The sequence below is a fragment of the Euprymna scolopes genome, chromosome 46, assembly GCF_053919585.1.
Source record: "Euprymna scolopes isolate OS-2025 chromosome 46, ASM5391958v1, whole genome shotgun sequence".
In the NCBI taxonomy this organism is placed as follows: domain Eukaryota; kingdom Metazoa; phylum Mollusca; class Cephalopoda; order Sepiida; family Sepiolidae; genus Euprymna; species Euprymna scolopes.
Genome location: NC_136527.1, coordinates 145,129,946 through 145,142,286, shown reverse-complemented (window position 1 = coordinate 145,142,286; position 12,341 = coordinate 145,129,946). Strand labels below are relative to the sequence as shown.

Here is a 12,341-nt window from a genome sequence, read left to right as displayed (position 1 = left end):
TTGAAACCAATTTCCCTCACATTTTGACCAAGTTTCAGTGAAATCTAATGGACGGATACAAAGTTATGGGGAAAAAGTGTCATTTTGGGGCATTTTTGACCCCTTTAGAGCCCCTGGGGGTGCAATGAGAATTTTGTTAAAAAAATACTTTATTGTTGTTCAATAATAATAGTAATACAAACCCAAAAAAGATTAATAAAAAAAAAAAAAAAAAGATTTTGAAAAAATTGACCCGTTGGGTCATTGGTTCAAATTAAAATGTTTTAATCAGGAAAAAGTGACTTTGTTAAGCCAGTTAAACATGGGGCCAACCGTAGTTTGTTCAGGTATGCTGAAAACGAATATCGCAATGAAAATTAGCAGAGACAAATAGTTTTGGATCTAGTTTTATTAATGTGTGTATTTTGACATGTAAATCACTGGTGACCATGTTTGTACAGCCGGAATATGAAAGGGGCCAACCCTCAATTTGGTCAGGAATGCTGAAAACGAATATTCGTATATTAATTTTAGGTGAGTAAATTAAGAAGTTGTATATATATATATATATAACTACTTCATTTACTCACATAAAATTAATATACGAAAGTATAGATTTATGCATAAACTTTAAGTATTTACTTCAAAACTGCTCAATACGTTGGTAGAGCTCGTTATGAAACATATATGGTGATTAAGCTACACTGAATATTCGGCGTTTCATCCACTATAGGATTCGTTAGCCTGACAAATCCTATAGTGGATGAAACGCCGAATATTCAGTGTAGCTTAATCGCCATATATATTTCATAAATTACTATATATATATATATTTGTTAGTACATTTTCAAGGGAGATAACTCTTATTTTTATTATCTCCCTTGAGAAAGCACACACATATATATGTATATATATACATGTATTTGTGAGTATATTTTCATATGGTTTCCTAAAGGTAACTCTGACTTGAATTATCTGCCTTGATTAATATCTGAGAAGTTCTTTTTGTTTTAACTTATTTTAAAGCGTTTATTTACTTTGGAACATAACAAGTGTTCAGGCTCAAATTAGAACAAGACCGAGGTGACTGTCATGAGACCGTCGTCTCCCTGCATATTAAAACAAAGCCAACCTCCATACGTAGTTAATTGTCACGTCGAAAATAGTAATATATCCAAAAATTACGAAAACTCTACAAGTGCAGAGTTCTTTATAGTTCAAAGTAATTTGTATGTTTGTTAAAAACTACTTCAAAAATGCTGTTTGACTTTTAAAGACAAAACCAATATTAAGTATTTAATGGTCATGCCGAAAATAGTAATATATCCAAAAATGACCAAAACTCACCAAGTGCAGAGTTCTTTATAGTTCAAACCAATATTAAGTAATTTTTTTTTTTTTTGCATACATTATTGCTGATATTCATGCTGCTCCTCTTTGATCAAATTGTCTCTAGGATGGATTAGGGCTGGGGGTCAGGGTTAGCTTTTTTTTTTTTTTATATTTGATATGTAATTCTATGTCGATTTTTTTTTAATGTTTTCGAGTATGCTGAAAACGAATATCACAGTTAAATTCGGGGCTTATAAATCGTTTACCAGATATCAATAAACATGATGTATAACAAATAGATAACACAGAAAATAGACTTATAGTTTTAAAAGGTTTATTAGAAGAAAAATATGTAACCCACAGTGGGGACCCTAACAGGTACTACCACTCCGGGTCAGAGTGGACCTGGGAGCAATGGTAATTAAAGGGTGGCTCCACACTCCCCAAGCCCGCTTATGGAGCTTTACCATCGGATACAGTTTAAGGTCATATCCAGGACCCTGAAGTGGCGGCGGCTATCCTGTTCTTGTAGAAATTTTGGATGGGAGTGGTCTTCTTCTGGGAGAAGTTTCGGCTGGTTGCTAAAAAAAAAAAAAAAAGAAAAAAGAGACAAGTTTTAATCCAACGGAAATGGAATCATGTCGCTACAAGTCCGAGTAATTTTGAAATGGATATATCTATAAAAGTGAAAGTGTACAACTTATAGTATAAACCATTGAAATGTTAGATATAGTTTCCTTGGCCATGGATCTAACGTAATAAATTCATATGACCCTTAATCAATAATGGTTACTGTGTCAAAGTTAAAAATAAAGGAAAAATATATATAAGTGTAATTATTACTTCACGCGACAAATAGCTAGGGGGTTGCTTTAATCCACGATGTATTTGTAAGTCATGCCGTGCTTTCTTTTCTCTAGCTTTAATTTAAACCTACGTCACTGCCAGTGGTCATACACGCAAACACGTAACGGGTTCTAGCCTTCCTCCCTGCTACCACGCGTTTTTCCTTGTTTGGCTCAACACAAAACCCCCAAACTCCCACGGCTAAAATGCTAGTTTTGTACAAAGTACTGAGATGCCAGACAATTATGCTAGTTTAGAACTTTCAGGTCCAAGTAATCAGCCACATTTTTCAGTTTTGGGGCATAAATATTACTGCAAAGGCGTGTAAAGGGCAAACTCGAATTTGAGCGCAATCGTTATTCTAATAATTGCTAATTTTTAATATGCCATTATTATTATCATTTTTTTATATGGATCAGCAAGATATTTTTAGAACAGCTTATCACTTATTCTCTGGTATATTTTTGGTTTTAAAGTATTATTTTAGTATTAGTGTTTAATCTTTCAGTATTTATACAATTTAACATTTTGATATTTACATTTATGTCGAGGTTTAGTGTTTATTATTTGATCAGTTATAATTTAATTTAGCGCTAATTTATAAGTTATGTTTTAGTATCTAATCATGATTTTTTTTGTTTTTAATTATTAGTTTTAGTTTTTATAGTTATTTAATATATTATAATTTATTAGAATATATTAACAGTAGTAAAATTATATTACTGATCCATAATGAAAATGATAATTATAGCTGGAACAATTATATCGAGAGCATTGCCAGGGCCGCTGCGAGGAAGGTGGGCTCTCTCTCAAGGCCACTATTCGCCCATGTATGGAGTATTGCTGTCATATTTGGGCTGGTGCATCGGCTACTAGTCTCTCACTCCTTGACAGGGTTCAAAAGAGAGTCGCAAATCTGATAGGCCCTAAACTGGCATCTAAGCTTCAGCCTCTGTCCCATCGTCGAAACGTTGCATCCCTCTGCCTGTTCTACAAGTATTATAATGGTGAATGCTCTGATGAACTGCAAGCACTTGTGCCCCCACAACGTAAACACCCTCGACAGACCTGACAAGCTGCAAAATCCCACCCCCACACTGTAGAGATCCCTACATTTAAAAGATCTTTCTACTCCAGTAGTTTCTTCCCCAGAACTGCTAGAATTTGGAATTCCATTCCAGGTCACTGCTTCCCCAACTGTACTGACATGCATAAGTTCAAGTGCAACGTGAACCAACACCTCCCTGCCCAAATCCCTACATAGTACCCTAGTAGATGTTTCCCCCTGATAGTGGCAAAGTGCCTTGTTTGGGGTGAAATTGTAATAAAAAAAAAAAAAAAAAAAATAGTAATGTAAATATTTGTATATAATTACAAAGCATATTGTTCATGCATTTACATACAAATCCACATGAACAAGGAAACCTATCTCTCTCGGCAAAAATGAGTTCAAACTGAAGAAATGTTATATATAATTGTTTTCGGCTAACTTTACCAAATCTGTGCGTATGGTAAAAATAAGTAAAAAAAAACAAGTAATGTTCAACGCTGCAAGAGAACTAGAAAGAGAATAAAAGTTAATAGACAGGATAAAGTCTGGAACAAAAAGAGAAAAAAGAAATTAGCGAAATTTATCAGGTGCGAAAAAAGCGAGTAATGTTCAACGGTACTGGAGAACAAGAAAAGAAAGGGCCAATTAGAAGCTGGAATCATCAAAATAGGGGTAGGCTATAGAAACAAAATTTTTCAAATAAATGCCAAAAGTGGCTTATTATATGTAAATAGATGGGAACAAAAAAATTGGAGGGTCGCTGGCCCCAAACGTGATTTGACCGCGTCAACACGTGAAAATGGCCCAAATTTCGGCCCCGAACACACTTAATCATTTATTGAAAGCCACAGGATGCATTTTTTGACTATAAATGCATTTGTATCATTAAATCTAACATTCCCATTGGCTATCTCACAAGTAGGGTTTTTTTTTTTTAGGGTATCTCAGAGTCCAAAATGGGTCAAAATTACCCCAAAACTAGCCAAAAATGGTTGGAAATCACGGATTTTCCAAAATGCACCTCCCAAGACACACAGGGTGCAATTTTTGACCATAAATGGCTCTATAAATTTAAATCTAACATTCTATCCCACCTATATAGGGCTTTTCAAGGTATCTTAAGGGTTCAAAATGGGTCAAATTTACCCAAAAATTAGCCAAAAATGAATGAAAATCACGGATAATCCCCAAAATGCAGGTATTATATCTCATCGGGCTCCTATAAAAACTCCTGTATGGCTTTTTACAGTTGGAAGACTTCCATTTGTATTTAGAGATCTTTGGGGGATGTAAAAAGGGTCAAAACAATCCAAAAATGACAAAATTACGCTTTACGGTACATAACATATGAATCATTAGTTCATTCATCAATGATACTGTTTAGAAACATTGTAACTTTACTACATCAACTTCTCAGAAAGTAATTAATTGTAAATTGAACATTGAATGTCAATAAAATGCTGTCCAAGAAGAGTCTGAATTCATAGTGTTCTCATAGTTACCCCAAAATTGATGAAAATGGCCCTCGATTCGCTATTTCTAGATTTGTAACCAATATATTGAATAACTTGATAAAAGCTATGAGTAATTAGCAAAGGAATTATTTTCTTATTTCAAGACACAGCTTCACTTCACATTACTTTAAAATCATTCAACAGTAAAATATCAATATAATGCATTAAATGTTGGCTGCAGCACAGGAATTTGCTACAGCTATTTTGATTGACTCCTGGAAATTCCGTGCACCAGTTCGCAGATTGTAAGTGACATGTGTTTGGCTGGCGATCTCGGTACATGGGACAGTGCTACGGATTGTACCCGATCTGTTTAATGAGTAGTTCAAATTGTTTGAGGTATCATGCTCTGGCACAATGAGCCATTTGCGAGAGAGAGAGACTTTTGATCGGCAAAGAATCTTCGTTCATGTACATCAAATTCATCAGGATTCACATCTTTTGAAAGTATATTGAGAAGGACATGGTGCTCTCGTTTCCATTTAATTATATTCACACGTCTGGAACCCTTTGCTTCGTAGACATCTTTATCGTAAATTTTTAGCCATCGATCAAGTTTATGTTTTATCCCAGGTATTGTAACATAACGAACATCACTTCCAAAGGCTTTCTGCCACAATTGTAGTAATCGCAAGGAGAACTGGTCAATATGATTTTTCTGTGTCGTGGTACCATATTTGGCAGCATGATGTTGCTGCACAGCTTGAACACATTCAGCCTCAGTTGGAAGAGAATCAAGCAGAAGATAAGTCCAATCGTCGTAATTATAATCTTAGTTCAATCAAATTCACAATTAATGCTATGCAATGTTATCGTGACTATTTAAAGATGCCATTCCATTGATACAGAAAGAAAACATTTCCTTATTTGGTAATTTTCCATCTATAACTCAAATTAAGCCCCTTTTTGACAACCTATGTTGATTCTTAGGGACTTTTTGACTCATTGGCTAAATCGGCCATATTTAGCCCCTTTTAAAGGTCCTTATACCCCTCATTAACAGTGCAAAAGTTAGGAGAGTGCCTGCTTCAAGCATTTCCCAACAGTTTCTGCCATGTAGAGGTGTCTTTGAGCCCATGGGATGTGCATTTTGGAAAATCTGTGATTTCCGACCATTTTTGGCTAATTTTGGGGTAATTTGACCCATTTTGGACTCTGAGATACCCTAAAAAAAAAAAAACCCTACTTGTGGGATAGCCAATGGGAATGTTAGATTTAATGATACAAATGCATTTATAGCGAAAAAATGCACCCTGTGGCTTTCAATAAATGATTAAGTGTGTTCGGGGCCGAAATTTGGGCTATTTTCACGCGTTGACGCGGTCAAATCACGTTTGGGGCCAGCGACCCTCCAATTTTGACCCGTTTGAACAAAATCACTTGTTCCCATCTATTTACATATAAATGAAGGTAATAAGCCAGTTTTGGCATTTATTTGAAAAATTTTGTTTCTATAGCCTACCCCTAATCAAAAGTCATTAGACAAAAAAGAAATCAAGTAAATAGGACATTATAAGAAAAAATTCATCAGGTGCTGTAAAGAAATGCTCTTTTAGAATCTTCAAGTCTCAACACTCATTAGTAAAAATAACTAAAAAAACAAGTAATGTTCAACGCTGCAAGAGAACTAGAAAGAGAATAAAAGTTAATAGACAGGATAAAGTCTGGAACAAAAAGAGAAAAAAGAAATTAGCAAAATTTATCAGGTGCGAAAAAAGCGAGTAATGTTCAACGGTACTGGAGAACAAGAAAAGAAAGGGCTAATTAGAAGCTGGAATCATCAAAAGTCATTAGACAAAAAAGAAATCAAGTAAATTAAGAAATTAACTGAAACCCATCTAAAACAAAGCAAATTCAGCAGCTGGTACAAAACAAGTGCTAAAAGGTGGTTTAGAGTCCTGAAGTCTCAACAATCACTAGAAAATTAGAAATAAATCAAGGTAGTGGTTGCAGCACCACCAAGACACATTGATACAATAAATGAAACCTTTATGAATTCGATGGGAAGTTGGAGTTGCTTATAAAAAAAAAAATATATTATTACTTACTTTAGGAATTTCTGGAACTGCTTCCAAGATGGGGATGAGAGGGGTCATGGGTGTTGCTGCTGCTGGTGCTGAAAACTTGAATAACTTTTTCTTTTTTTTTAATTGTTTTTTTCTTTTTTTGGTTTGTTTGTTTTATTTATTTTCCTTTAGATCACAGTATTTTATTTTTTGTGAAATTTTCTTTTTTTTAAAAATTATAATTAGAAGAAGATATCAATACTTACTTTATGACTTTCTGGAACTGCATCCAATATTGGGATGACAGGGTCATGGCTGTTGCTGTTGAAACCTGTAATAACTACTTGTATTTTGCATTATTATTTTTACATTTTTTTTTAGGTTTATTTTCCTTTAGATCACAGTATTTTATTTTTTGTGAAATTTTCTTTTTTTAAACAATTATAATTAGAAGAAGATATCAATACTTACTTTATGACTTTCTGGAACTGCATCCAATATTGGGATGACAGGGTCATGGCTGTTGCTGTTGAAACCTGTAATAACTACTTGTATTTTGCATTATTATTTTTACATTTTGTTTTCGGTTTATTTTCCTTTAGATCACAGTATTTTATTTTTTGTGAAATTTTCTTTTTTTAAAAAATTATAATTAGAAGAAGATATCAATACTTACTTTATGACTTTCTGGAACTGCATCCAATATTGGGATGACAGGGTCATGGCTGTTGCTGTTGAAACCTGTAATAACTACTTGTATTTTGCATTATTATTTTTACATTTTGTTTTCGGTTTATTTTCCTTTAGATCACAGTATTTTATTTTTTGTGAAATTTTCTTTTTTTAAACAATTATAATTAGAAGAAGATATCAATACTTACTTTATGACTTTCTGGAACTGCATCCAATATTGGGATGACAGGGTCATGGCTGTTGCTGTTGAAACCTGTAATAACTACTTGTATTTTGCATTATTATTTTTACATTTATTTTTTTCGGTTTATTTTCCTTTAGATCACAGTATTTTATTTTTTGTGAAATTTTCTTTTTTAAAAAAATTATAATTAGAAGATATCAATACTTACTTTATGACTTTCTGGAACTGCATCCAATATTGGGATGACAGGGTCATGGCTGTTGCTGTTGAAACCTGTAATAACTACTTGTATTTTGCATTATTATTTTTACATTTTGTTTTCGGTTTATTTTCCTTTAGATCACAGTATTTTATTTTTTGTGAAATTTTCTTTTTTTAAAAAATTATAATTAGAAGAAGATATCAATACTTACTTTATGACTTTCTGGAACTGCATCCAATATTGGGATGACAGGGTCATGGCTGTTGCTGTTGAAACCTGTAATAACTACTTGTATTTTGCATTATTATTTTTACATTTTGTTTTTGTTTTATTTATGTTACTTTAGTACATTGCATTTTACTGAGTGTATGTTAATTATTTTGTTAATTTTTATTAAAATAAAATACCTGTAACAGAAAAATAATTCTGGCTATGATCAAGCATGGGTGAATATTTTCGGTTAGACTTGCTAAAGTTGGTTAAAGGAAATATAAGCAGAAAGGAATTCGTTTTAATCACTAGCAACACAACGAAAGAAATACTTACCTGAGGATTGTGCTGATTCTAACTAGAAGCTGCAGTAATGGAAAAGAGGAAAATTAAACTTGTCAATTACAAAAACTGAAATCGAAAAGAAGAAACGCTTGATGCTTTACTCACCTCTGGCTGGTCGTGGTCGCCATCAAACTGAAAAAGGAGGGAAAGGGTGGAATCCACTAGTTACCAGGTACCGTACAGGAAAGGACAGTCTGGGCAGGTAGGTGATGATCTCCCCAAAGTGGAGCGCTACATAAAACATGCATTGCTACGAACATCCTCCGAAAAAGGCGGTTTCTACTCAGAATAAAAGGCGGAGCAGAAAACGGAAGTGTTCTCTCTACTCAACACGATTCCTAGAGAGATACCACAAGATTGTGCGTGAATGAGGAGGAGGTGATGAAAGCTCACAAAACTGCCATTCCTACTATCGTATCGGATATTATTAATCGGAGGTCCATCATTGCATTACCGCCCCAGCTCGTAGTTGATAGATAGTAGGAATAATATTACCAGCGCCCTTCAGGCAGCTTGTGAGAACACACAAACTAATGGTAGTATTACTCTAGTCGTTCCTGGTCGAATGGAGCCATGCATGCATTATGTAGTAACACGAGCACGTGTCGCCTGATAAGAAAGAGCGTAGGCTCACCCACTTGGGGAGATTCCCTATCCAGACTTGCACCTATTTGTACACCTGGAACCGGACTCAGAACCTCGACAATGAGAAGAGTCAAGGAGAGCAAGGTGTTGAACTACCTAAAGAGGTCACCATATAAAACAAGCGTTGCTGTGAACAACCTTCCAAAACGAGGGAAGGGACTTTTTGTTCTCTCTACCCAACAGGATTCCTAGAGAGATACCACTAGATTGTGCGTGAATGTGGAAGAGCCTATGAAAGCTCACAAAACTGCCATTCCTACTATCGTATCGGATATTATTAATCGGAGGTCCATCATTGCATTACCGCCCCAGCTCATAGTTGATAGATAGTAGGAATAATATTACCAGCGCCCTTCAAGCAGCTTGTGAGCACACGCAAACTAATAGCAGTATTACTCTAGTCGTCCGTAGTCGAGTGGAGGCACGCGTGAATTACATAGTAGAAACACGAGCACGTGTCGCTCCCTCTTCGGGGGAATTCGGAAAAGCGCACCTTGCGCTGCAGGTATTTGTTGAGCTGGGAGTTGACTCAACACCTCGACACTGAGAAAAGAGCTTTAGAAAAGCTCCAGATTAGTTACCTGCAAAGTCGAGGAAAGTTGGAGGACCAGGCCTGCGAAGGAGAACACACACAATTTGGGCCTTGATGGAAGCACACGGGAGAGAGGGAGGCCCATTTTTCTCTTTCGGGGGAGTGTTCTCCTTCCAGCCTGCTCGAGCACGTCTTTTCTGCTCGCCACATGCAAGCGTATAAAAAGACGACCAGATGACGGACGCAACAAACTCATGCCATCATTAACTGGATTTTGATCGGGTTCCGTACAACAAGGTGTTGAACTCCCTAAAGAGGGCACCATATAAAACAAGCGTTGCTGCGAACAACCTTCCAAAACGAGGGAAGGGACTTCTTGTTCTCTCTACCCAACAGGATTCCTAGAGAGATACCACAAGATTGTGCGTGAATGTGGAAGAGCCTATGAAAGCTCACAAAACTGCCATTCCTACTATCGTATCGGATATTACTAATCGGAGGTCCATCATTGCATTACCGCCCCAGCTCGTAGTTGATAGATAGTAGGAATAATATTACCAGCGCCCTTCAAGCAGCTTGTGAGCACACGCAAACTAATGGTAGTATTACTCTAGTCGTTCCTGGTCGAATGGAGCCATGCATGCATTATGTAGTAATAAAATAAAATACCTGTAACAGAAAAATAATTCTGGTTATGATCAAGCATGGGTGAATATTTTTGGTTAGACTTGCTAAAGTTGGTTAAAGGAAATATAAGCAGAAAGGAATTCGTTTTAATCACTAGCAACACAACGAAAGAAATACTTAACTGAGGACTTGTGCTGATTCTAACTAGAAGCTGCAGTAATACAAAAGAGGAAAATTAAACTTGTCAATTACAAAAACTGAAACCGAAAAGAAGAAACGCTTGATGCTTTACTCACCTCTGGCTGGTCGTGGTCGCCATCAAACTGAAAAAGGAGGGAAAGGGTGGAATCCACTAGTTACCAGGTACCGTACAGGAAAGGACAGTCTGGCCAGGTAGGTGATGATCTCCCCAAAGTGGAGCGCTACATAAAACATGCATTGCTACGAACATCCTCCGAAAAAGGCGGTTTCTACTCGGAATAAAAGGCGGAGCAGAAAACGGAAGTGTTCTCTCTACTCAACACGATTCCTAGAGAGATACCACAAGATTGTGCGTGAATGAGGAGGAGGTGATGAAAGCTCACAAAACTGCCATTCCTACTATCGTATCGGATATTATTAATCGGAGGTCCATCATTGCATTACCGCCCCAGCTCGTAGTTGATAGATAGTAGGAATAATATTACCAGCGCCCTTCAGGCAGCTTGTGAGAACACACAAACTAATGGTAGTATTACTCTAGTCGTTCCTGGTCGAATGGAGCCATGCATGCATTATGTAGTAACACGAGCACGTGTCGCCTGATAAGAAAGAGCGTAGGCTCACCCACTTGGGGAGATTCCCTATCCAGACTTGCACCTATTTGTACACCTGGAACCGGACTCAGAACCTCGACAATGAGAAGAGTCAAGGAGAGCAAGGTGTTGAACTACCTAAAGAGGTCACCATATAAAACAAGCGTTGCTGTGAACAACCTTCCAAAACGAGGGAAGGGACTTTTTGTTCTCTCTACCCAACAGGATTCCTAGAGAGATACCACTAGATTGTGCGTGAATGTGGAAGAGCCTATGAAAGCTCACAAAACTGCCATTCCTACTATCGTATCGGATATTATTAATCGGAGGTCCATCATTGCATTACCGCCCCAGCTCGTAGTTGATAGATAGTAGGAATAATATTACCAGCGCCCTTCAAGCAGCTTGTGAGCACACGCAAACTAATAGCAGTATTACTCTAGTCGTCCGTAGTCGAGTGGAGGCACGCGTGAATTACATAGTAGAAACACGAGCACGTGTCGCTCCCTCTTCGGGGGAATTCGGAAAAGCGCACCTTGCGCTGCAGGTATTTGTTGAGCTGGGAGTTGACTCAACACCTCGACACTGAGAAAAGAGCTTTAGAAAAGCTCCAGATTAGTTACCTGCAAAGTCGAGGAAAGTTGGAGGACCAGGCCTGCGAAGGAGAACACACACAATTTGGGCCTTGATGGAAGCACACGGGAGAGAGGGAGGCCCATTTTTCTCTTTCGGGGGAGTGTTCTCCTTCCAGCCTGCTCGAGCACGTCTTTTCTGCTCGCCACATGCAAGCGTATAAAAAGACGACCAGATGACGGACGCAACAAACTCATGCCATCATTAACTGGATTTTGATCGGGTTCCGTACAACAAGGTGTTGAACTCCCTAAAGAGGGCACCATATAAAACAAGCGTTGCTGCGAACAACCTTCCAAAACGAGGGAAGGGACTTCTTGTTCTCTCTACCCAACAGGATTCCTAGAGAGATACCACAAGATTGTGCGTGAATGTGGAAGAGCCTATGAAAGCTCACAAAACTGCCATTCCTACTATCGTATCGGATATTATTAATCGGAGGTCCATCATTGCATTACCGCCCCAGCTCGTAGTTGATAGATAGTAGGAATAATATTACCAGCGCCCTTCAAGCAGCTTGTGAGCACACACAAACTATTTTAGTATTACTCTAGTCATCCGTAGTCAAGTGGAGGCACGCATGCATTACACAGTAGAAACACGAGCACGTGTCGCTCCCTCTTCGGGGAAATTCGGAGAAGCGCACCTTGCACTGCAGGTATTTGTTGAGCTGGAAGTGTGGACTCAACACCCCGACACTGATAAAAGAGCTTTAGAAAGCCTCCAAACCAGTTACCTGCAAAGTCGG

General features: G+C 37.3%; 1 long non-coding RNA gene across 1 annotated transcript; it reads right to left on the bottom strand.

The window, feature by feature from the left end:
• Window positions 1-1,628: 1,628 nt before the first annotated feature.
• Window positions 1,629-9,551, bottom strand: LOC145271074 (uncharacterized). The gene is made up of 2 exons (XR_013865680.1): window positions 8,468-9,551; window positions 1,629-8,382 (listed from the first exon to the last, which is right to left on the bottom strand). It is a non-coding gene; the product is annotated as an uncharacterized LOC145271074 (long non-coding RNA).
• Between the last annotated feature and the right edge of the window lie 2,790 nt (window positions 9,552-12,341).